The sequence below is a fragment of the Rutilus rutilus genome (assembly GCF_951802725.1).
Source record: "Rutilus rutilus genome assembly, chromosome: 3".
Lineage (NCBI taxonomy): Eukaryota > Metazoa > Chordata > Actinopteri > Cypriniformes > Leuciscidae > Rutilus > Rutilus rutilus.
This window is the reverse complement of record NC_140211.1, coordinates 627621-650400: the sequence shown is the minus strand read 5'-3', so window position 1 is coordinate 650400 and position 22780 is coordinate 627621. Positions and strand designations below refer to the sequence as shown.

General features: G+C 39.7%; 1 protein-coding gene and 1 long non-coding RNA gene across 4 annotated transcripts in view; one reads left to right on the top strand and one right to left on the bottom strand.

Annotated features, from left to right (window-relative positions):
- Positions 1–22780, bottom strand: part of nrxn2b (neurexin 2b) — a 499069-nt gene that overhangs the window by 71315 nt on the left and 404974 nt on the right. The window lies entirely within an intron of this gene.
- Positions 15299–17193, top strand: LOC311287866. Its single transcript, XR_014626824.1, has 5 exons — positions 15299–15625; positions 15817–15881; positions 15982–16041; positions 16125–16222; positions 16443–17193. It is a non-coding gene; the product is annotated as an uncharacterized lncRNA (long non-coding RNA).

Below are 22780 nucleotides of genomic sequence, written 5' to 3'. Positions count from 1 at the left end.
AGTCGCGTCGCGTCTAGTGTGGACAGACACATTATTTGTCCCTGGAATCTTATCGCATCGCGTCTGGTCAGGACAAGGTGTGTGATTGGCTGATAGGAAGAGCATGAGATCTATATCTGTGTTTGATAACATCTGCTCCTGTGATCCGGTTCGCTCTCTCATGCGAATGTGTGTGTGAGTGTGTGTGCTAATGTGTGGGCCGATAGCATCACCAGCAGAGTCTCGTTGACATTAGGCACTTTATCCACAGAGTGACTCTGGAAACGTGTGTATTTTCATCAGTTCTGCAGTCAAACCCGTGATCTAGTGCTGTTCTGTGTGTGAGGTGAACACACTGCTGTTCTGGAGACGACTGATATGTTTCAAGCTTTTATTTTGGCACAGAAAATGAGAGCAAAACACAGACCAGAAGCAGCTTCAACTATAGTCGTATAATAATCTTCAGTTTCATATGAACTCACGTAATCGTTCTCACTGTGTCCTGTGTGTCGGACAGTGACGCTCTGCGCTCTGTGTGTGTGTGTGTGTGTGTGTGTGTGTGTCCTCTGTCTCCAGTGACATTTAACAAACGCAGCGAAAATTAATAAATAAACACACTGAAGCAGATAAGAAGACCAGAGATGCTGCGCAGTAATAGTGTGGGATAAACAAGTGATTAAGAGCGATAAAGGAAGGAAGGAAATGTCAGACGAGACAACTGTGTGTGTGTGTGTGTGTGTGTGTGTGTGTGTGACCAGCGGAGCAATAGAGGACATGTTGGCCGGTCCTCCCTTTCTGAGAGCCTTTAAAGGGTTTGAGGGTCAAGACTTGGTTTTAGGGTCAGGCTATTAGTTATGATGGTTGGGGTTAGGGCAACACTCACACACACACACACACACACACACACCGCACTGATCAATCAGCTTTAAACACCTTCACTGAATCTCAGTATAACGATCAGCTCATGTCCTCTGCAGAATCCAGTCAATAACAGCAGAGACAATATCAGTCACTAATGAAACAACAAGCAGAAAACAGAGACATCAACGAAACATCCGTCAAACACTCCCAGTTATGAAAACATTATTCCTGAATGATCTCTGAACGTCCTGAAACAAGTAGCAACGTTTCAAAACCGTTAGACGAACGTCCAACTAAAAAACGCTCCATGATCATCATAAATCATGTTTTTGTGCTAACATTTTGAGAGCATTATTAAAGACCAGATAATATTACTGAAAGAGCGTTTGATCATAACTCCGAGAGAACGTTCCCTGTTGGCTGGAATTGAGCTTCACACACACACACACACACACACAGAGATGCTGCGTTATATGTGTTATGTGTGTTCAGCTCAGATTCAGACAGTAATCGCCGCAGGACAGACGCTTTCAGACATCCATTAGTGACCCTGAGGTCAAAGGTCACGACCTGCTGTCTGCTCGCTCTGCCATTATACGGACAGCAGAGGTGGTGTCACGAACATGTGATGCTGGTTCAGTCCGGCCTCTCTCCATGAGTCGATTGTAATTGAGAACAACAGACTCATGAGATTCACTCATGTTATTTACGGCTTGATTCTGAGCAAGACTTCAGATCCATCAGCGTCTCTCGCTCTCTCCTGCTCATCTATCACTCCTGAAGTGTCCCAGAACCCTGTGGTCCTCGAGTCGTTCACTGTGTCTGATGGATGAGGGGGAGTTCGACATCATAAAGCTCTAAATCTGAACCTAATCCTCTGGACACACAGGATTCTGGAATCTGACCTTAACTAACTCGTCCCGTCAATGCATGTTTTACTCCGTAAAGTGTTTCGTTGATTAGACAAAAGACTGGACTAGGCATTTAAGAACCAAGAAGAGACCACATGACGTAAAACAACCAATCATGATTCAGTTTATTCTGGCCTGCAATTTATGATCCAACAGCAACAGACTTTTCAGAACGGAACGAACAACGGCCTTTCGATACGATAGTTCAGTTTGAACTGAGATACAAACAGCAGCTGCAAAATTTAAAGAAATTTGTATTTATTCAAGTTAAATGTTAGAAAAAGCCTTGAATTTAAAAAGACTTTACAGACAGAGAGACAGAAAGAGAGACGAATAGAGAGAGAGAGAGAGAGAGATAGATAGATAGATAGATAGATAGATAGATAGATAGATAGATAGATAGATAGATAGATAGATAGATAGATAGATAGATAGGTGATGGAGAGAGAGATAGAGATAGATAGATAGATAGATAGATAGATAGATAGATAGATAGATAGATAGATAGATAGATAGATAGATAGATAGATAGATAGATAGATAGGTGATGGAGAGAGAGATAGATAGATAGATAGATAGATAGATAGATAGATAGATAGATAGATAGATAGATAGATAGATAGATAGATAGATAGATAGATAGATAGAAAGGTGATGGAGAGAGAGATAGAGATAGATAGATAGATAGATAGATAGATAGATAGATAGATAGATAGATAGATAGATAGATAGATAGATAGATAGATAGATAGATAGATAGATAGATAGATAGATAGATAGATAGATAGATAGATAGATAGGTGATGGAGAGAGAGATAGAGATAGATAGATAGATAGATAGATAGATAGATAGATAGATAGATAGATAGATAGATAGATAGATAGATAGATAGATAGATAGATAGATAGATAGGTGATGGAGAGAGAGATAGATAGATAGATAGATAGATAGATAGATAGATAGATAGATAGATAGATAGATAGATAGATAGATAGATAGATAGATAGATAGATAGATAGATAGATAGATAGATAGGTGATGGAGAGAGAGATAGAGATAGATAGATAGATAGATAGATAGATAGATAGATAGATAGATAGATAGATAGATAGATAGATAGATAGATAGATAGATAGGTGATGGAGAGAGAGATAGATAGATAGATAGATAGATAGATAGATAGATAGATAGATAGATAGATAGATAGATAGATAGATAGAAAGGTGATGGAGAGAGAGATAGAGATAGATAGATAGATAGATAGATAGATAGATAGATAGATAGATAGATAGATAGATAGATAGATAGATAGATAGATAGATAGACTGTATAACCGTGCTGTAAAAAGAAACAGCCAAATTCTGACATTAACATGCCATTTTCCATTAAAACAGTAATATTCCGTAGAAAACAATGCATTCTGGGTAAGATGTGTATACTGTGCATTAACCGCGCTCAAAGTCGACACTCAGAGGCTGTGTTCCAATTCACAAGCTATACCCTCATTCACTATTCCCTACATTAGTTCACTAATATAGTGAGTGGATTCAGACACTGATGAACACCAGCAGAATCACTGAAGGACAGAGAAACAAGAGAACTACTACTGATGTCCAGTTTACAAACCAGTTCAACATTATTTCTGTCATACATGTACAAAAGATCTTGTTGAGAATTAACAGAGATTCAGATCTTAATGTTTAATTGAAAGTAATCAAGATAACAGTCACCATTATGATGATCAGTGTTTGCTGTAGTTGAGCTCTTGACTCTTTAACATGATTTTGTCTCTGGCTGCTGTGACAGTGAGTTTATGAAGCATGTGTGTTACGGCAAGTAAAAGCCAAGAGTAAGTCGATCAGGTGCTTCTGGCTGTAATAATCATGGACCTGTCAGATTCACTGATCTCTTCCTGTGTCTAATCTTTGATTTTATGGATATTACAGTTATATATTTATTGATTATAGCATCCCTGTGATTCTACAGCATGAGATGCAGCAATGTTTCAGTAACCAGTTATTTTAAAGAATATTAGAATCATATAGTGCATAAAACATCTTGAACTCCTGCATCATTCAGACACAGACAGACATCAACAACCAGCACATGAATCTCAACAATGGTGACAATCAAACGTTTTATGGCCCAATGCATGCTGGGTGCCAGCATAGTAAAAAATAATAATAAAAAACAATGCACTGCAGCATGAATACATTACGCAGCTAAATGGTCTTTTTTTTTATTGACACCATTGTTGAGATTCATCTGCTGATTGTTGATGTCTGTGTGTGTCTAAATGACTCTGTAGCTCTGTTATTTTTATGATACGTTTTTAAAAAATCCTTCATTATAACTGATTGTTGTTGGAACTCTTGCTGTAGTTTCACAGTGGTGGAAATGTACAATTTAAGTCTGTTAATAATGTACGACTTTTGATTAAACTGGATGAGATCAGTGAATCAAGAGACGATATGATGATAACGTCATCATAAATGCATAACTATCAGAATTCAATCATCATCTTTTTTGCCATAATAAATGTGGCTTGCAAAAACACATTTAAAGCAGTCAGAGAAAAACAGGTTAAAAGGTCAAGGGTCAAGAGCCCAACGAAAGCAAACACTGATCACCATAATGAGTACTGACAAACCAAACATTTTCAATTAAACATCAATATCTAAACATCTGTTAATTCTCAATAAAAGTCTTCTGTAGATGTATGACGGAAATAAAGTCAATCTAAGGTTTACTAATGTGTAATGGCTGGAAGTCGGATGCAGTTGTTGTGTTTCTGCTTGGCATATTATTATTTTTTCTGTGCTTGTTCCTCTTTCCTTCAGTGATTCTGATTGTTCACAGCAGGTGTTCATCACTAATGCTCAACAATCACTTACATATAAGATACCATTCACTAAATTAAAACTCGAGTTAACTAATTTCATTTGCAGAAACCGACTGCCTTAAATTAGCCAGCTGCCATTGCAGTTATAAACTAATATTTATAATGTGCTAATAATGTGAGCATATTATCACTGTGAACTTATGTCTTATTTTAAATAAAGAGATTTTCACTGGATCAGGAACTACACAGTCACTGCCTGTTAAATAAAGCAAGTATATTCTCAGTGTTGCTCTGTCCTCTCCTGGACTGAAGCACAGGATCTACTCTTCTGCACAAAACTCAATTTTACGGTAAACTACTGGCAACAGTGTTGCCACTATATAACTGTTTTTAACTTAGTTTATTACTGTTAAAATACATTTCGTAGGTGGGTCTTTTTATCTTACGCCTTTAACCCATTCAACCCCACATGAGAGTCCTGTAGTGTCCACTCTACAAAGAGGAAAAGTCACATTGTCGCAGTGTTGCAGTGAGATAGTTAAGAGATACAGCAACACACCGTAGATTACAGTGAAGAACTGTGCTATTAACAGTCAATTCCCTTGCCAGTATTTCATCATTAATTTACAGCTCAACGTATTACAGTGTAGACGGACGGACGGACGGACGGACGGACGGACGGACGGACGGATGGATGGATGGATGGATAGAAGGATGGATGGATGCATGGATAGATAGATCGCTAGAGAAGTGTTCAGTTTTTCCGCTTGCAAATTCCTCCATGTAAATATCTGTCATGGCGCGAGTGCAACTGTCTTTTAAAGGGAATGGGAGATGAGACTCTGATTAGTTTATTTCACGTTACGCCCATAACACACCCATTACTTATTACCGACCATGCGCCGGGAGCGCCGACCATTTTACCAATCGGTCATGCGCGTAATTTGCACGGGGGTTACGGGGGTCATGACCCCCTCAAAAATCAGATCCAGCTAATATAACCCCCCCAATATCATCACATCATTCAGATTAAAATAAATATGAAATATTCCGAATTAATACTTTTGTTCGTTTTCTTTATTAATTTCATTTGCCAGCAAGAAAGATAGTATCATATTTAAAAAAAAAGCTGTAATGTACCCCCGCCCACCGCACCGACTAGCCTACTTGGTATTACCCAACCCGCTTTCTCTACCAAGTTTGTTAACAATTTTGCGCAGTCGCTGGGATGAATGGTTGGAGAAGCATGCTAACGGATGGAAAGATGACAAGGACACTGAAAGGCAGCCAGACAACGATTTTTCATTGTTGGTCGACACCAGCCAAAAAGAGGAAAAATCCTGACCAAACGGAGGTACCCCTATATTAGCTCAGCGTTTCTCAAAGTGTGGGGCGCGGGCGCGGCCCACTGGTGGGGAATAGAGCCATGACAAGTGGGGCGCGACAAACAGGATTTGTGCCCAACTTTTTAATTCCTTTATTTATTGACCATACACTCAAAACAAAACAAAGACACGTTTAAATGTAAGCCTTACTTAACCTTTACACACGTAAGTTTAAAAGTTTTTCAAGGCGACCGTTATTGATCGTAGTATCACTTTATGGTTCCCATGGAGACGCGTCATTCATTGCTTGTCACACCGCAGCCACGCTGAATGACTGATGATCTGCTTTTATTTCCTTTTTTATTCAAAATTTCACAAATTTGTTAGCTATAGCAGGATATATATGATATTCCGATTGTCAAATATGTGCAAGTGGATGTGTTTTGTTGTTCAAACACCTTTATAACGATCGCGTTAGTTGAGCTGTATGCGCAACGTATTTTAGGTATCTTATTAAAATACCAAAAAAAAAAAATACGTACATTATTAGGAATTTACCACCTCCGGCTCAATTTGAGATTATTATTATTTATTTTTATTATTATTATTATTATTTTGTTCTTTTTGCATGGAGTTTGCAAAGTGACAAAATTAATCAAAGCACAACTAACGTTAGTCCACACTTGTATTTTCTCAGTTTCTGAATTTTATGTTATCAGAGGCTAAATGCAAACACACATTTTTTTTATCTACTTTTGAGTCTTATTTCATGCAAAGTGATAATATAATTGCACTTTCATTTTCTCTATTTGAAAGTTTTTAATGCTGTTCAGGGCTCCAGACTAACTTTTTTCACCTCCGTCCTGGAACCGTCCTGAAAAACGATTTGAACCGTCCTAAAGTGAATGTCAACCGTCCCAAAATAAACATGTTGTTTCTGTACTTTGTTATTATCATCTATAGTTGTTAGTTGTTAGTCACATAACAAAAACACCATTAAAATGTTTATGATATATAGTATTATATTTATTTAGCTCCATTCAAAGTAATTATCTGTAAACAGGTAAAAAACAGATTTAATAAAAAAATAACAGGAGTGTATGCTTTTTTGTATTCATGCAGAATTTATTTTTATATATTTTTTTACATATACGAAAATTAAGATAAAAATACATACAGCTCAAAACGTTTTGGAGTTGGTTGGATTAAAAAATAACTAATAAATACTGGTGACAACATATCTAAAAAATATCATCATTCTTTATTCTTTCAAGCAGCAGACATATTTATTTGTATGAATTAAATATAATGAATTATTATTAAAGCTATTAACGAGCAGTGAATGTTTTTCTCTTTTCCTTTTGTTGCTTGATCAATACACAGACCGCATTAGGTTTATTACCCACTGTCACTTTAAGACGTCGGATCATGTCCAGTGACGTGCGCTGATGCACATCCAATACACTCAAAACTGTTTAAGACATAACCAACATAGTTTACGTGAATACTCTCCAAAACGGACATTTCGACATAATGTTGTGTGTATTTGTCCATTCAGACACGAAAGATAGCTCAATTCAGTACTCGCGCGCATGTTACCTTGGCTTTTACACAAGAAAATTATTCAATAAATAAATAAATAAATAAATATGCCGCGAGTTTAACCCCCCCAATGGTAGACCCAAAGTTACGCCCTTGCAATCGGTAAACTAGCAAAAGAGGATTCGGACGCCCTAAGTGAACTTGTGCCGTGCGCTTTAGACCATGAGCGTCGATCATTAAAATAGGGCCCTAGACTTCCTGTGAGTTGATAAGTGATTTAATGATGACAGAATGCTCATTTTTGGGTGGAGTTTCTCTGTAAGTGTCAGAGAGGTCTGAGGCTTGACCGTCTGGATGAATGTTACACAGACTGAGACATTCAAAGCAGAGAAACAAACAGCATCGTCTGAAATATTCATGCCTCCTAAAAAGATCTCAGGAAGAGTCTAAAACGATCAAACAGCGTTTCTGGAGCACTTTCAACCCCCGACCGGAAGAAGACACGCGACCCTGCTGAAGAGGTGAACACACACACACACACACACACACACACGCGACCCTGCTGAAGAGGTGAACGCCTGAATTATTGACGAGTCCCAACATCATATCTAAAGAGCTCTGATTCCTCAATAATTCATCTCCTCAATCAGATAAAGCTCCATTCAACACACAGAGTCATCCAGCGGAAGAGGAGCGGGAGAACGAGGCCAACCGGGGGACAGGTGACGCCAAACAACAAGCCGGTTTATCTCGATTCACACTATTTATAGTCAACATGTCACGCAACTAGAGCTTGTTGCAATGCCAGTTTCTGTGTGGCTTTCAGAACCCTGTAAAGCCTGACATAATAATGAAATAAAATGTATGTAAATATGTGAAATAGTCGAGTATCATAGGCTTTTATGGCTCATATAGTTTGATGAAGTGAGAATATGGAGGAAAAACAGCTCAATTTCATTAAAAAAATCATTTACTCATGTCATTCCAAGCCTGTATGACTTACTTTCTTCAGTACAACACAAAAACGTTTTTGGTCAATTTTGAATGAAAGTCAATGGGGTCCAATGTTGTTGTGTTCCCAAAGCTCTTCAAAATATATTTTATGTTCCAAAGTAGAAAGAGTTGTACAAGTTTGAGTGGCATGAGGAGTAAATGACGACAGAATGATCATTTCCAGATGAGCTGTCACTGTAATGTTCATGGAAGCACAAGTGGCCTGTAAATGTAGTGAGGAGTGTGTGAACGGGGCCAATCTGCCGTCATCAAACTCGTCCGGACTCTCGTTCTCGCAGTGTTTCCAGTGGAGAGCGCTTGGCTTCTCTCTGTGTCCGTATGGTCGAGCGGTCTGAGGTTATACTGTTATACAGTAAACCTGACCACACCACACACAGAGACAGAACACACTGCAGCGTCTGCATGCACACACACATATATATACAGGGCCTAAAACTAACACTCGCCAAGTGCTAAATGCGAGTAAAGATTGGCGAGTGTATGAAATGGGGTCAATTGCCAGTTGGCCGGTAATATTTGAATGAATTCTAACAATGTAATGTTGTGAGAATATAAAGCAAGCGTGAAGGACACTCAGGACAGTTATCAGGCCAGCACAGCATCGTCACAATATATTACATATTCAACCGCAAGAAGACACAAAAAACAACACAATTCATCCGTGCTGTGTGGAGAGTTCTGTGTGCGCAAACATCGAAGCGTGTGCAGAAACAGCTTCTCCAACAGCGGGCAAGTAGTGAACTGAGCTCGCTTTCACTCTTCTTGCACTCAAACGCACTTGCAAACTGAATCAAATTCACAAAAAAAGTCTCTTCGACAATCCTAGTAATCACAGCCAGTTATGGCTTCGGTGAACATAAACTGTGGAGAAAGATGTGTATCAGTATCAGTATATTAGATCAGTGCATTCACTCTTAAAGTGACAGGAGCCTAATATTCCTGCTGTGTTTAATGTTAACCAAACGAAAAACAACAAAGATTACAATAATTCACTGCTCTCGGCTTCATAACTTATAACTTTAATAAGGATTAATCTATATTTATACAGTAAAGACTATCCAGGGTTTATACCTCTATACCTGAAAACTACTGCTACTTGTCTTTAATAATGTTTTACATGTATATTAGTTAGGCTAGTAGTTTTAGCTGTGGCATCAAAACTGGAATAGAGAATTGTGAATTTTCACTGGTATATAAAATGTTGGGGTCATTAATGCCTGTTTTTGCCTGTCAAGGCCGGTAAAACACGTTCTGAAGCCATCGCCCATTGGCAGGTGTGGCAAAAAGTTAGTTTTAGGCCCTGTATATATATACAGTGGGGAGAACAAGTATTTGATACATTGCCGATTTTGCAGGTTTTCCCACTTACAAAGCATGTAGAAGTCTGTAATGTTTATCATAGGTACTCTTCAACTGTGAGAGACGGAATCTAAAACAAAAATCCAGAAAATCACATTGTATGATTTTTAAGTAATTCATTTGCTTTTTATTGCATGACATAAGTATTTGATACATCAGAAAAGCAGAACTTAATATTTGGTACAGAAACCATTGTTTGCAATTACAGAGATCATACGTTTCCTGTAGTTCTTGACCAGGTTTGCACACACTGCAGCAGGGATTGTGGCCCACTCCTCCATACAGACCTTCTCCAGATCCTTCAGGTTTCGGGGCTGTCGCTGGGCAATACAGACTTTCAGCTCCCTCCAAAGATTTTCTATAGGGTTCAGGTCTGGGGTCTCATTTATAAAACTGTGCGTAGGAACCTTACTAAAAGTGTACGTGCGCCCGAAAGCCAAAAAAATATTCAGACTTCGTTCGTACGCCAGAACCTGCGCAGAATTCACTTTATAAATCCCACATGCGTCTCCACCCCGAAATAACCATATATGGAGCTTACAACGCCTCGTTTTACTATGCAGATCCTCATCTGCATATCATTTGCATATGATTATCATCCACGTGATAACGTTTAACGGTACAAGGCACATAGCATTAATAAAAATCATGTAGTTATCCTTGCCTTGTTTTTGAATACAATATCAAATAGTGTAAAATACATTTCAGAGAAAGTTTTTCTCAATCTTTTCCACTTGCCGAATTGTATTTTTAATTGATTTATATTTTTAATGGAAACAGATATAGGCTTCGGGCATTATTTATTTTCTCAGACAGTCTGGTATTATTATGATAAGCAATTATCTCTGTGGTTAAAACATTAAAACACGCCACAGGAAAAGTGTTCAAAAACAATCGCATCCACAACAAATATTTGTATTGATTGAATATAATATTTTTTTGTAACTTCTCAGTAATTTCATGTTTAAGTGTTTAACTCCATTCATTTGAATGGCATATTTAATCTAAATGTTTATATCAGAAGTAAAACAGTTTAAATCATTATTTTATTTATTTAAACTGTTATTTGCGTCAGTTTCACTAAACGGCTCAACGCGCTCGCTGGTGCGGACATTTAAGATGGGATGGATATTTGCTTCAAGTGACAGGCTTGGTGAGTGAAATTATATTTGTATAATCTTTCTGTATATGTTTAATTTTCTTTAGATTTTCTGTCTAAAAGTGCCAAAAAGACACTTAACTCCAGCTCACCATCAGTGTCGCCAAACTGCTCCCTCTCCAAAACGTTCGTACGCATGGGTCAGAGTTTGCTTGCAGGTGCGCACATTTTCCCGTCAAGTTTGTTTTTATAAATTACAACTTATGCGTCGGAAGTGGCGTATGCCTCTTTCAGGGCCTGTTTTGTGCGTATGCAACGGTTATAAATGAGGCCCCTGGACCCTCACCTTCCTCATGATCATTGATGCCCCACGAGGTGAGATCTTGCACGGTGCCCCAGACCGAGGGAGATTGGCCGTTCTCTTGAACTTCTTCCATTTTCTAATAATTGCGCCAACAGTTGTTGCCTTCTCACCAAGCTGCTTGCCTATTGTCCTGTAGCCCATCCCAGCCTTGTGCAGGTCTACAGTTTTATCCCTGATGTCCTTACACAGCTCTCTGGTCTTGGCCATTGTGGAGAGGTTGGAGTCTGTTTGATTGAGTGTGTGGACAGGTGTCTTTTATACAGGTAACGAGTTCAAACAGGTGCAGTTAATACAGATAATGAGTGGAGAACAGGAGGGCTTCTTAAAGAAAAACTAACAGGTCTGTGAGAGCCGGAATTCTTACTGGTTGGTAGGTTATCAAATACTTATGTCATGCAATAAAATGCAAATTAATTACTTAAAAATCATACAATGTGATTTTCTGGATTTTTGTTTTAGATTCCGTCACTCACAGTTGAAGAGTACCTATGATAAACATTACAGACTTCTACATGCTTTGTAAGTGGGAAAACCTGCAAAATCGGCTGTGTATCAAATACTTGTTCTCCCCACTGTATATATATATTAATAATGACTCATTTAGCTGTGCCTTTAATATATAAAGTGACTCATCACATGAACGGCTCAGAATTAAAAGAGAGCTGTTTTCTTGCATTGATCGACACATGGACTGTATTTCCCAGCAGGCCTGAACACGCACGGGGTCATGTGACGCGGCGAGCGGAATCACGTCTGATTCCCTGAGCGGAGCGACTGAAAATCAAGGTCATCTACTTCTGCTTAATTCTTTCTCTAGCATCTGATATAGGAGAAAGAGACAAAGACGAAGAGATGACGATCAGCTGAACTGTTCTGTTTCTGGCTGGCGTGTCGCGGCTCTGTCGGCCCCGGGGCCTTTACCAGAACCGGATGTTGATCAGCCCGTGACCGCAGGGCCCTTACCAGAGCCGGACCCGTGACCCCGGGGCCTTTACCAGAACCGGACCCGTGACCGCAGGGCCCTTACCAGAGCCGGACCCGTGACCCCGGGGCCTTTACCAGAGCCGGACCCGTGACCCCGGGGCCTTTACCAGAGCCGGATGTTGATCAGGGCCCGTGACCCCGGGGCCTTTACCAGATCAGGGCCCGTGACCCCGGGGCCTTTACCAGAGCCGGATGTTGATCAGGGCCCGTGACCGCGGGAAAATCAATTCTCATCTCAGCGGGAAACATTCATCTTTTGGCTCCACTGGCTTTCAGAAGCTGCCGGCGTTCTGTGAGAGTGTGTGTGTGTGTGTGAAACCACAGAATCACAGTTACTATGGTCATCATTAGACTGCGACGCAAGAGGATTATTATTATTATAAATTATTATTATTAAGTTAATGCACATCTGTGTGGGGAATCCGATGACTGGAAGAACAATCGATACAGCGAAGAGTCACAGACGTAACCGTGTGCTGAACATCTCAACACTGTTTCTCTGTGTGCTGATACTCATGAATAAATCATCATCATATCACAGCGTTCCTCTGCAGAACACACACTTTCTCTGAGGAGACTTGAGAACATAATCGACAGCGAAAACATGAGGCGAAACACACAGACTTCAGTTCAATGGGCGGAGCTTCCTGATGAATGAGTGACAGTGTGTGTGTGTGTGTGTGTGTGTGTGTGTGTGTGAGAGAGTTTCATATTAATGATGAGATCAGATGGCTTCCAACAGGAGACCTGTGTGTGTGTGTGTGTGTGTGTGTCCACGCTTCACTGCCCAATGGGAAAAGGAATCAAGCTGCTGTCGTGCTACAACAGATGAGAACAAACGGAGTCAAAGGTCAGCCATCTGTATAAACTGATGTCAATTACACACTCATTTAAATATGTAAATGAGCGCAGTACAGCTGGGTCTATCCACGGTCTGGATGAACAGAACTCTGTTGGCTGAAGTAATAAGTTGAGCTGGTGTGTGGGTGGAGAGTGACTCTAACAAGCTTCAAACCGCAGCTCTCACACACACACACACACACACACACACACACACAAACTCATTCAGTGGAGAATAGAGCAGAGGTTTCTGGGTGATCTGAACAACTCAAATACACGTGAACAAACTGAATCATCAAGACAACGAATGATTCACCAAGACATCACAATAAACACACTATCTATCTATCTATCTATCTATCTATCTATCTATCTATCAGTCTGTCTGTCTCTCTCTCTCTGTCTGTCTGTCTGTCTATCTGTCTGTCTGTCTCTCTCTCTGTCTGTCTGTCTGTCTGTCTGTCTGTCTCTCTCTCTCTCTCTCTCTCTCTCTCTCTCTGTCTGTCTGTCTGTCTGTCTGTCTCTCTCTCTCTCTCTCTCTCTCTGTCTGTCTGTCTGTCTGTCTGTCTGTCTGGTTTGGTCTGTAATGAACACTATATTTCCCTCTAGAGAGGCTCTGGATCAGTGAGCTGAGCATCTCCACATGTTCTGAGAGGACCGGGACAGACCTCCTGACCCTCCTCACACTGATGTCTCTGTCGAGGCTGTTCAGCTAAAGGTGTGTGTGCTCGAGCAGTGTGTGTGTGTGTGTGTGTGCACTGCAGCTCCGTGTGTCAACGGCCTCATGCGGCCCGGGGGAATTAATTAGAGCCGAGAACTGCAGCACAGCAATGAGACACACACACACACACACACACACACACACACACACACACACACACACTGAGACATAAGATACGTGTATAAATGCTGTAACTGCTACTCACTCAACACATGATTGCCCCGCCCACACTCTCACCTGATTGGCCCACAGCAGCCAATCAGACGAGCTACAGACCGACATGTGATCACTGGTGAAGGTGTTCAGTCTTGAGGAATTATGGTTTGAATAATGTCATGCTCTCCATCATGGAGGACGAGACGCTGCGCTCTGATTGGCTCAAACGGGTTTGATGCTGAAACTGAAGGGCACTCCTGATGACGGCACGTCTCTGAACACACACACACACACTCAGGTGAGCTTGTGTAACGTGTTCAACGTCTCAGCCTCATTCACACTTTCCTCTCTCTTTTTGATCTCTGTGAACATAAAAGGAAACGAGAAGAAGCAGAAGAAGAAAGAGCGAGTGTTGCTCTACATCACAGATGCTGGCGCTGCATTCTGGGAACTTTTAATTGGTGCTCGGATTCCACAGCCGGACTGATACACACCTGGAGCTGATGCTGAGTGAACATACACACACACACACACACACACACACACACACACACACACACACACACACACGTGGGCTCCTCATCATGCCTAAATTGCTTCTTCGATTGTGTGCACTGTTAGACTTTTCTGTAATTTCTACAGTTATTTACTTTAAATCCCCCAGTATTATACTGCTATTTCTGTTTACAGTAAATAACTGTGATTCCCATTGCATCATGGGAATTTTCTGTGACGTCTAACACCACATACAGAGACTTACTGTATTTTTTAAATTTGCTGTATACTACTGTATTTGACGTAACTGCCTCTCTGGCTGGCACCATTCCATCGTGCTTTTTATTTCCTAATTTTTGCCTTACACCGCGTGTCTACAACGCTATAATAGCCAGAGGCTGTCTATATTGGACACTTGAAGCGACCGGACCTTTAAATGCAAACCTGTTTATCCCTTGTCAGAAATAGCGCGAGCGCTTGGACTCGTATCGGACTACGTCAGAAATATAACTGCCGCGGCGCATCACTACACCTATTTTTTACAGTCTATCTATGCACTACACTGACTGTCTGGGATTTGTCGTGTCGCGTCAGAGCATCCAGTGTAGGTAATGGGGTCTGTCTTTTGTTGGATCGCGACGTTCGTGTCTGGCCCGAGGAAGAGACGGAATTCACTTCACCGAGAGAGACATCAGCATGTAAGGTAAAAAAAAAAAAAAAAACTTCTGCGTGTGTTGACAGTATTGTGTCCAGTTTAACCTATGTTTTAACGTTACCTGTTACTCGTCGTCAACATGGCGGTAACGAACTTTACCATGGTAAACTGAGCTAACGTTTCATTTTACACACTTTGTTAGATTATTGAATTGTCGAGTTAAAATATGACAACGAGCAACGCGTTTACATTAACAATAAATGTGAATAAACCATAGGAATAAACTAATGTGAAATTCTGTTTAGCCTAATGTTGGCCTACTAATGAGAACCTTTATAGTTTTAGCATTAGGTTGCAAACTATACCATATTATATCTATTTTTTAATGGAATTTAATATTTACTTCCATTTTTGTGTTTAAAGGCAACTGCAACAAAGCGCCAATTCGCGCCAGTGACTTCTAGCAAGATTCCAGAGGTAGGCCAGCCCATTTGTGATATATTTTGAGATAAGTTTGCTGAAATGATTAGCAATACGCTATGTGAGAATAGCTTTTGAGCCACTGGTGCAGACTAGGTAGCTTACAATATCTTATAAAATCTCTATAAAATTGTCTAACTTTATATCAAATAAGTGACCTTTGCCTTATGTCTAACTTTATTACACAGCAAATGAACCAATCAGAAGATGGACCATTGTCTTTGTTCAGTCTCACCAGATTAAATGTATCCAGGTAAGCACTGCAGTAAAACTCTCACTAATTCATTCATACCAAATCTAGCATTCTAAACAACTTAAGTTTATGTTTTTGCATTATTTTGATATTTTATTAGCCAGAAGACTCTACCATTGCAGTTCCACCTGACTAGGAAGGTCCTAATATCAGCACACAGGTGGGTTAACTACTTTAGGAAGGAGAACGATCATCACACAGTGATTTCTTGCATGTATCTTACTGTGTATTTGTCTCAAACAGGTACTCCTTCACTGCAGACAAGCTGAAATGGGCTAAAATCATCGATTTCAGTCGTTCTTTCTATGGATCTCAGCATTTTTGGACAGAATTTAGGATTTGTAAGTATTAAAATTTAATCTGGCATAATTTTATTTAGTTCTTTTGTATGCTATTTATTGACAAAAGCTGTTTACAAATATATATTCTTAAGTTTTTGTGAAAATTATAATAAAAATTAACAAAAAAGGAGGTTAAAAATAATGTGACACTAATATTTTCTCTCTCTCTCTCTCTCTCTCTCTCTCTCTCTCTCTCTCTCTCTCTCTCTCTCTCATATAGTTTTGGAACCGGGATCTCCTCTGAAGGACTGAGTACATTTGTGTTTGTGGGCACGCATGCAGACCAGGGAACACTCTGATGTTGTCAATCAAGTTCTGAACAGGAACCAATCTTTGGAGAAGTTCATTTATTCACAAAGGTGGACAAAAACATTCTGTTGGCTTTTTAAAGATTATTTTGATGATGACTTTTACTCCTATGCTGTAGAAAAGATGGAGTAGACAGTCAGACATTGATAATAATAAGAAATGTTTCTTGAGCATCAAAGAGACTTCTTTCAAAAACATTACGACACTTAAATACTTCTTTTGGCCACCAGTGTACATGAATCCAACACATTTTTGGAAATAAGTGAAATTATTTTTAAGGTGGGGTTATGTGTCTTGTATTGTGAAAAGAACTGTGTTTTGTCCTGTGTTGGACATTTCCTTTTTGAATGCTTAAAAATGTATTTATATTCTGCAGTTTTATGAATGTAATGGTTGATATTTCATTATAATACTTGTATAAGCTAAACAACCAATGACTCTACATTCATTTAGTCAAATGCTAATGTTTTGTTTATGGTTTTATGTATGTTTTCAAAAATGTTTGCAGTGAAGGACAGCACATAATGTGTTAATTTAACACGTTTACACATCTTTGTGTTAACCTCTCTGACATATTTACTTTGTTAAAATCATTAACACAATGAATGAGTTAAAATTAACACAAAAAATGTTGTCTCTAAACTCACCCATTAATGTGTAAATTTCACACATCATTTCCAGCATTGGCATGTTTATTTTGTGATGTATATGAAATGTTTTAAATAAAAAAAATTTATTTTGTAATAATTTTGTCTAATTGGTTTGTATGAAAGTAGTACTTATGTAGGATAAAAATAAAATTAATCATATATCAAAATTATCAAATCTAATTTATATTTAGTACAAATAAAAATAATTACAGTAGTGTACTGATTAGCTTCGTTTTTACAGTAATGCACTGTACTGATTAGCTTCGTTTTTACAGTAATGCACTGTATTACACAAAACTGAAATATGGTTTGGTACTGTAACTCTTAATTACAGTAACTTACTGGCAACAGTGTTGCCAGTAAGTTACTGTAAAAAACCCTTGAAAAGTCTAACAGTGTGGCGCTCTGCTGTCAGGATAATTACTCCATAACGCTTGATTGTGTCTCAGTAATTAAGAAGTCTGGAAACTCATGTATTGATCAGAGGGACTGAACCTCAGCGGCGTCACTAGAGTTAGAGTTAGCCAACAGTTCAGAGGTCGCCGGGAAGACTTCATGTTTCTGAAAGTAGTTTTGCTGCTTAAATGGAACAAACGGTTTTAAATGTCCCACAACTGTTACAATCAGATGATCCTCAAGAGTGTTAGCACACACACACACACACACACACACACACACACACACACACACACACACACACACACACACACACACACACACACACATCTGAAGGATTAGTGAAGTAATCTGAATTATACACAATTCCTGTGTAATCTGCACATAAATTTCACACCCTAAACAAACAAACCATATTGAGTAATAGGAGCGTTGATATAGTGAATGAGTCATAATGAAGCTTCATCATCCTCAGACTGTAAACGAGCACTGCAGATCTATCCTCATCCACCAGGAATAATGATGAGGGACGCTCTGGGTCACACGAGGAAAACACGAGCGCTGTTCAGCATTCCAGCTTTATGAGGCGGTGTAACATCACTGAGGAGAACACACACTCTGTCTCTAAACACCACGAGTTCTTCATCAGAATATGACTGGGTTATTTCCTCAGATCTGCACAACACTGAGTCGAGGAACAGCAGATGTGTGTCTGTGCTGAGCAGATGTGATGATACACACATGTAAGGTTGATTAAATAATCTAAACTCAAGATTGTAAGTCTCTGGCACCCATCCTCATCATTCTAAAACATCCACGATATTCTATTAACCGCATAGCAAAGAGCAATAAACCACTCAGAACAGTTTAGCAACTGCATAGCAACACCCTGGCAACCACCCATCTCACCCTATTAACCACACAGCATACGTACCTTTGCAACCACATAGAAACCCCTGGGAACCACCCAGAATACCATGAAATACCCACAACACCCTAGTAATTGCATATTAGAGTGCAATAAAACACTCGGCATACTGTACCTTCAAAACTGCATAGCAACCCCCTGGCAACCACCAAGAACACCTTAAAATATCTAGAAAACCATATTAGCCACATAATAACACCATTGAACACCCAGAACACCATAGTAGCTGCATAACAATGTGGAATAAACCACTCAGAACACCTCGGCAACCACCTACAATACCATTGAACACACAGAACACCCTAGTAACTGCATAATGTAAAAACCCACGACACCATTAAACACCCAAGTAACTGCAATACTGCAGTAAATGTGCAATAACTTACTCAGAACACTTTAGAAACTGCATAGCAACACCCTGGCAACCACCAAGAACACCTTAGTAACCATATTAGCCACATAATAACACCATAGAACACCCTAGTAACTGCATAACAATGTGGAATAAACCACTCAGAATACTTAGAAACTGCATAGCAACACCTCGGCAACCACCTACACTACCATTGAACACACAGAACACCCTAGTAACTGCATAATGTAAAAACAACAACAACAACCAAACTGGCTAGTCTCATAAGTGCAATAACCTCGCACATCTCCTTCTGAAAGCGTCACAATTAATATATGAACTAACAATAAACACAATCTTTTTAATTCATACATTTTGGTTAATGTTAATTTCTACATACTAATGCATTTTTCACAAGTTCACAAGGTAAAGGTAAAGGTTTAATAGGTAATTAAACGCCACACTTTTCACTCACAAATCAGATGAAATTACATGCAATTTAGCATTATTTAAAAATATGATTTTTATTGCTGTCAGAAAAGACTGGATCACAGACTGATATTGTGCACAAAACACACGAATGCCTGACATTCATGAACCATCTACACACACAGAGAGAGCAGAGCAAGATATTAATGGCCCTATTTAATGATCTAAAGCGCAAGGCGTCCGAATCCACTTTTGCTGGTTTAACGACGGGAAAAATGGTCTAAAAGGGTTGTCCCTATTCTCTTAATGAGTAATGGGTGTATTTTGGGCTTTACGTGCGTTAAACCAATCAGAGTCTCGTCTCCCATTCCCTTTAAATGCCAGTTGCGCTCGCGGCGGATTCGCTATTTACATGACGGACTTTGATAGTGGAAAGACAGAACGCGTCTCCAGAGCGCAAACGGATCTGCTCGTGCGCGAGGTCAAAGTGCGCAACAGAACATCTACAGGACAAGCCGGATTCACCATATCTTTATGGACACAATAATAATCTTTTACATTGTCATCCTTTTAATTTTGTGTGTGTGTAATAAGCAGAAAGCAGAGTGTGTGTGTAATAAGCAGAGTGTGTGTGTAATAAGCAGAGTGTGTGTGTTATAAGCAGAGTGTAGAGCGTTGTAGACCCGCCTATAGGCGCACATTACTAACGCGCTCATTAAATAAAATACTGCGCCACTAACTTTAGAGCAGGTTTCAGTTGGTCAACGGCTCAGTCTATTTCTGTTCCTCAAAATAGCAAGTTGAAGCAGCAGTTCGAGTCACGCTTGGCACTGATAGGGCCCTAAGTCTGGCTTTCTGATAAAATATATCCAAATGAAGTGAGTTTATGCTTAAAAAAGAATAAGAAGTGCTATGTAATAGCTGTACACACTCCTCTCTGATCACAGAACACTTCCAGATCGAAACCTTGAAATAATATGTATTGTGACAAGAGTCACACAAACAGGGCTTGACATTAACACCCGCCAACCCGCCAAATGCGGGTGGATTTTGCTCGTGGCGGGTAACGCAGTCACTCCAACTAGCCACTTTGGCGGGTTGAATAATTGTAGTCTTTTCAAAACGCATCTGAAATAAGTGTGACACTACAACTCCCATAGGGCTGTCAACGAATATTCTAAATTCGAATATATATTCGAATAGTTTTAAAAAACTGAATTTCGAAGGTGAAAATGAATATTCGAATGTAGAAAAACGCCCGCGGTAGCAGTGGGCGCGCTGCCTGCTTTGCGAGTGGGCGCGCTGCCTGAGGGGTTAGGGACAGGTAACAGGAAGAAGTGTTAACGTTAAACAGAAACATTACTAAAGTGTAGGCTACTGTATTGACTGAATAGATATTGCATGAATAAGGTAGGTTAGATACAGCAGTTTCATGCACTGCAGGCTTCCACTGGTTTTATTTACCGTTTCATGTCAAGGAAAAGTTCCATGTTTACCACAGCACAGCTCGCTCGGAGCGTTCAATGTCGGTTTTATATAGACTACTGTAAAACTTAAATTATTGTAAATAATATTTGTTTCAATCACTGAATGAAGCCTGCTATATAAGAGTCGCGACCTTAAATTGCTTGCACAAAACTCTTGATCAGCACTCAACATTTGCTTATTGTTGTTGTTCATTTAAACTGTTATGCACAGAGAGCGTGACGCCTCATTCGCGCCGCAAGACCTCCAGACGCGCGTAAACGCGTCTTTACACTCGCGCCAGACGCTCTATTCACGTTTGGTGTGATCGCAGCATGAGGGTGAGGGCGAGAGAGAGAGAAAGAGTGCCTGCGAGTGAGCGAGCGAGAGTGAGTGAGGTCTGCGGTCTTGGCCATTAGTTGATTTACTTGTTTTTGTGTAGGTAATACGTTTGTCAAATATGTTTAAACTTAAATAAACTACCTATACAAGTCGTTTCGTCTCTTTGTATTAATTTGTCCTGTTATTGACGTAATGCGCGTCATTGACAAAATGCGCAACCAGATGTTCGAATAGTTCGAATATAGGCTAAGCTATGTGTTTTTTATTAGAGGGAATATTCGAAGGTCATTTTTGAGCAATTTTGACAGCCCTAATGAGTATTACATGCACACAGTGTTGCCTTGCGCTTGACCGCTTGTGACCGACAACACAGAAATGAAGAGACAGCTAGCTGCCCTGCTGGAGTTACGTCGCATGCCGGTGTGGAGCTATGTGGCGACATATAATACATAATACATGGTTTTATTTAAAAAAAAGGAGCTTTACACACAACCTTATCAGAGCTAATGATAATGACCTGTATTGTTATTTATGTAGTCTTGATTTGGGTGAGTACAGTGGTTAAAAGGATTGTAAATATAGTTCAAGTAAATTTTAGCACGCCATAGTCCACTTTTATCAGGTAATTTCACAACAAAAAAAATGTGGCTAGTAAAAATGCTGTGTGGCTAGTAACTTTGGAAAACCACTAGCCACATTGGCTAGTGAGCAAAAAAGTTAATGTCAAGCCCTGCACACAAATAAACTGAACTGAAGTGAAGAGAAACACAAGGCGTAAAGGCCGTGACTGGAGGCTGACGTGTGTGTGTGTGTGTGTGTGTGTGTGTGTGTGTGTGATGACTGCAGGGAATAGCTTCAGTCTGCGCAGCATCAACACACTTCAGTGCCAAACACAGCAGATGAGCCGACCAGACACAACACAAACACACATAACACACACATAACAAATACTCATAATAATAATAGTCATACATAAATGTTAATAATAATTGCAGCATGTGAGCTCTAATCTGATTGGCTGAGGGGTATTTTATCAGTCTGTCCGGATACAGAATCATGTTTACAAGATGTCAGATTGATCATAATAATGCAGATGTGTGTGTAATAACTAATGGTTGTGTTTTGTTAATGAGGTTTCCTTCACAAGAGTCTGAGGTGGATTGTTTGCTGTGCTCATAAGTTTACACCCCCTCACACAATCATTAAAATTGTTTTATAATTTCACACAGCATAAATTCATTTACTTTGCTAAAGAGAGCGTCTCTATTTAACAGATGTGTGTGTTCATACGCAGAGATCATTCCGGAAGCTGCCGGCTATAAGACTCGCATGCTCAGGGTGACATTTGTGAAAGTGTACATAAGATTACAAGCGTAAATGAAATTTGCATGTGCGAGAGAAGATTTGTAAAGGTGTAAATCGCCTTTCAAGTGTAAGACAAAGATATTTGCAGCATTTTACTGTTATTCGTGAGTGTAATGCATGTATTGTGAAACTGCAGCTTCATGCTAACGTTAAATAAACATGATCTGTATTCTTCTGACTTCCATTTCTCCGCGCTTACACTTTTGGCACGGGTTTATCACACACATACGTCCAGAAGCTCTGCAGGCCTGAGAACAGCGATGTGCAGCCCAAACACCAGAGCCAGGAACTGCAGAACAGATTCACTGCGTAAAATCAAACTT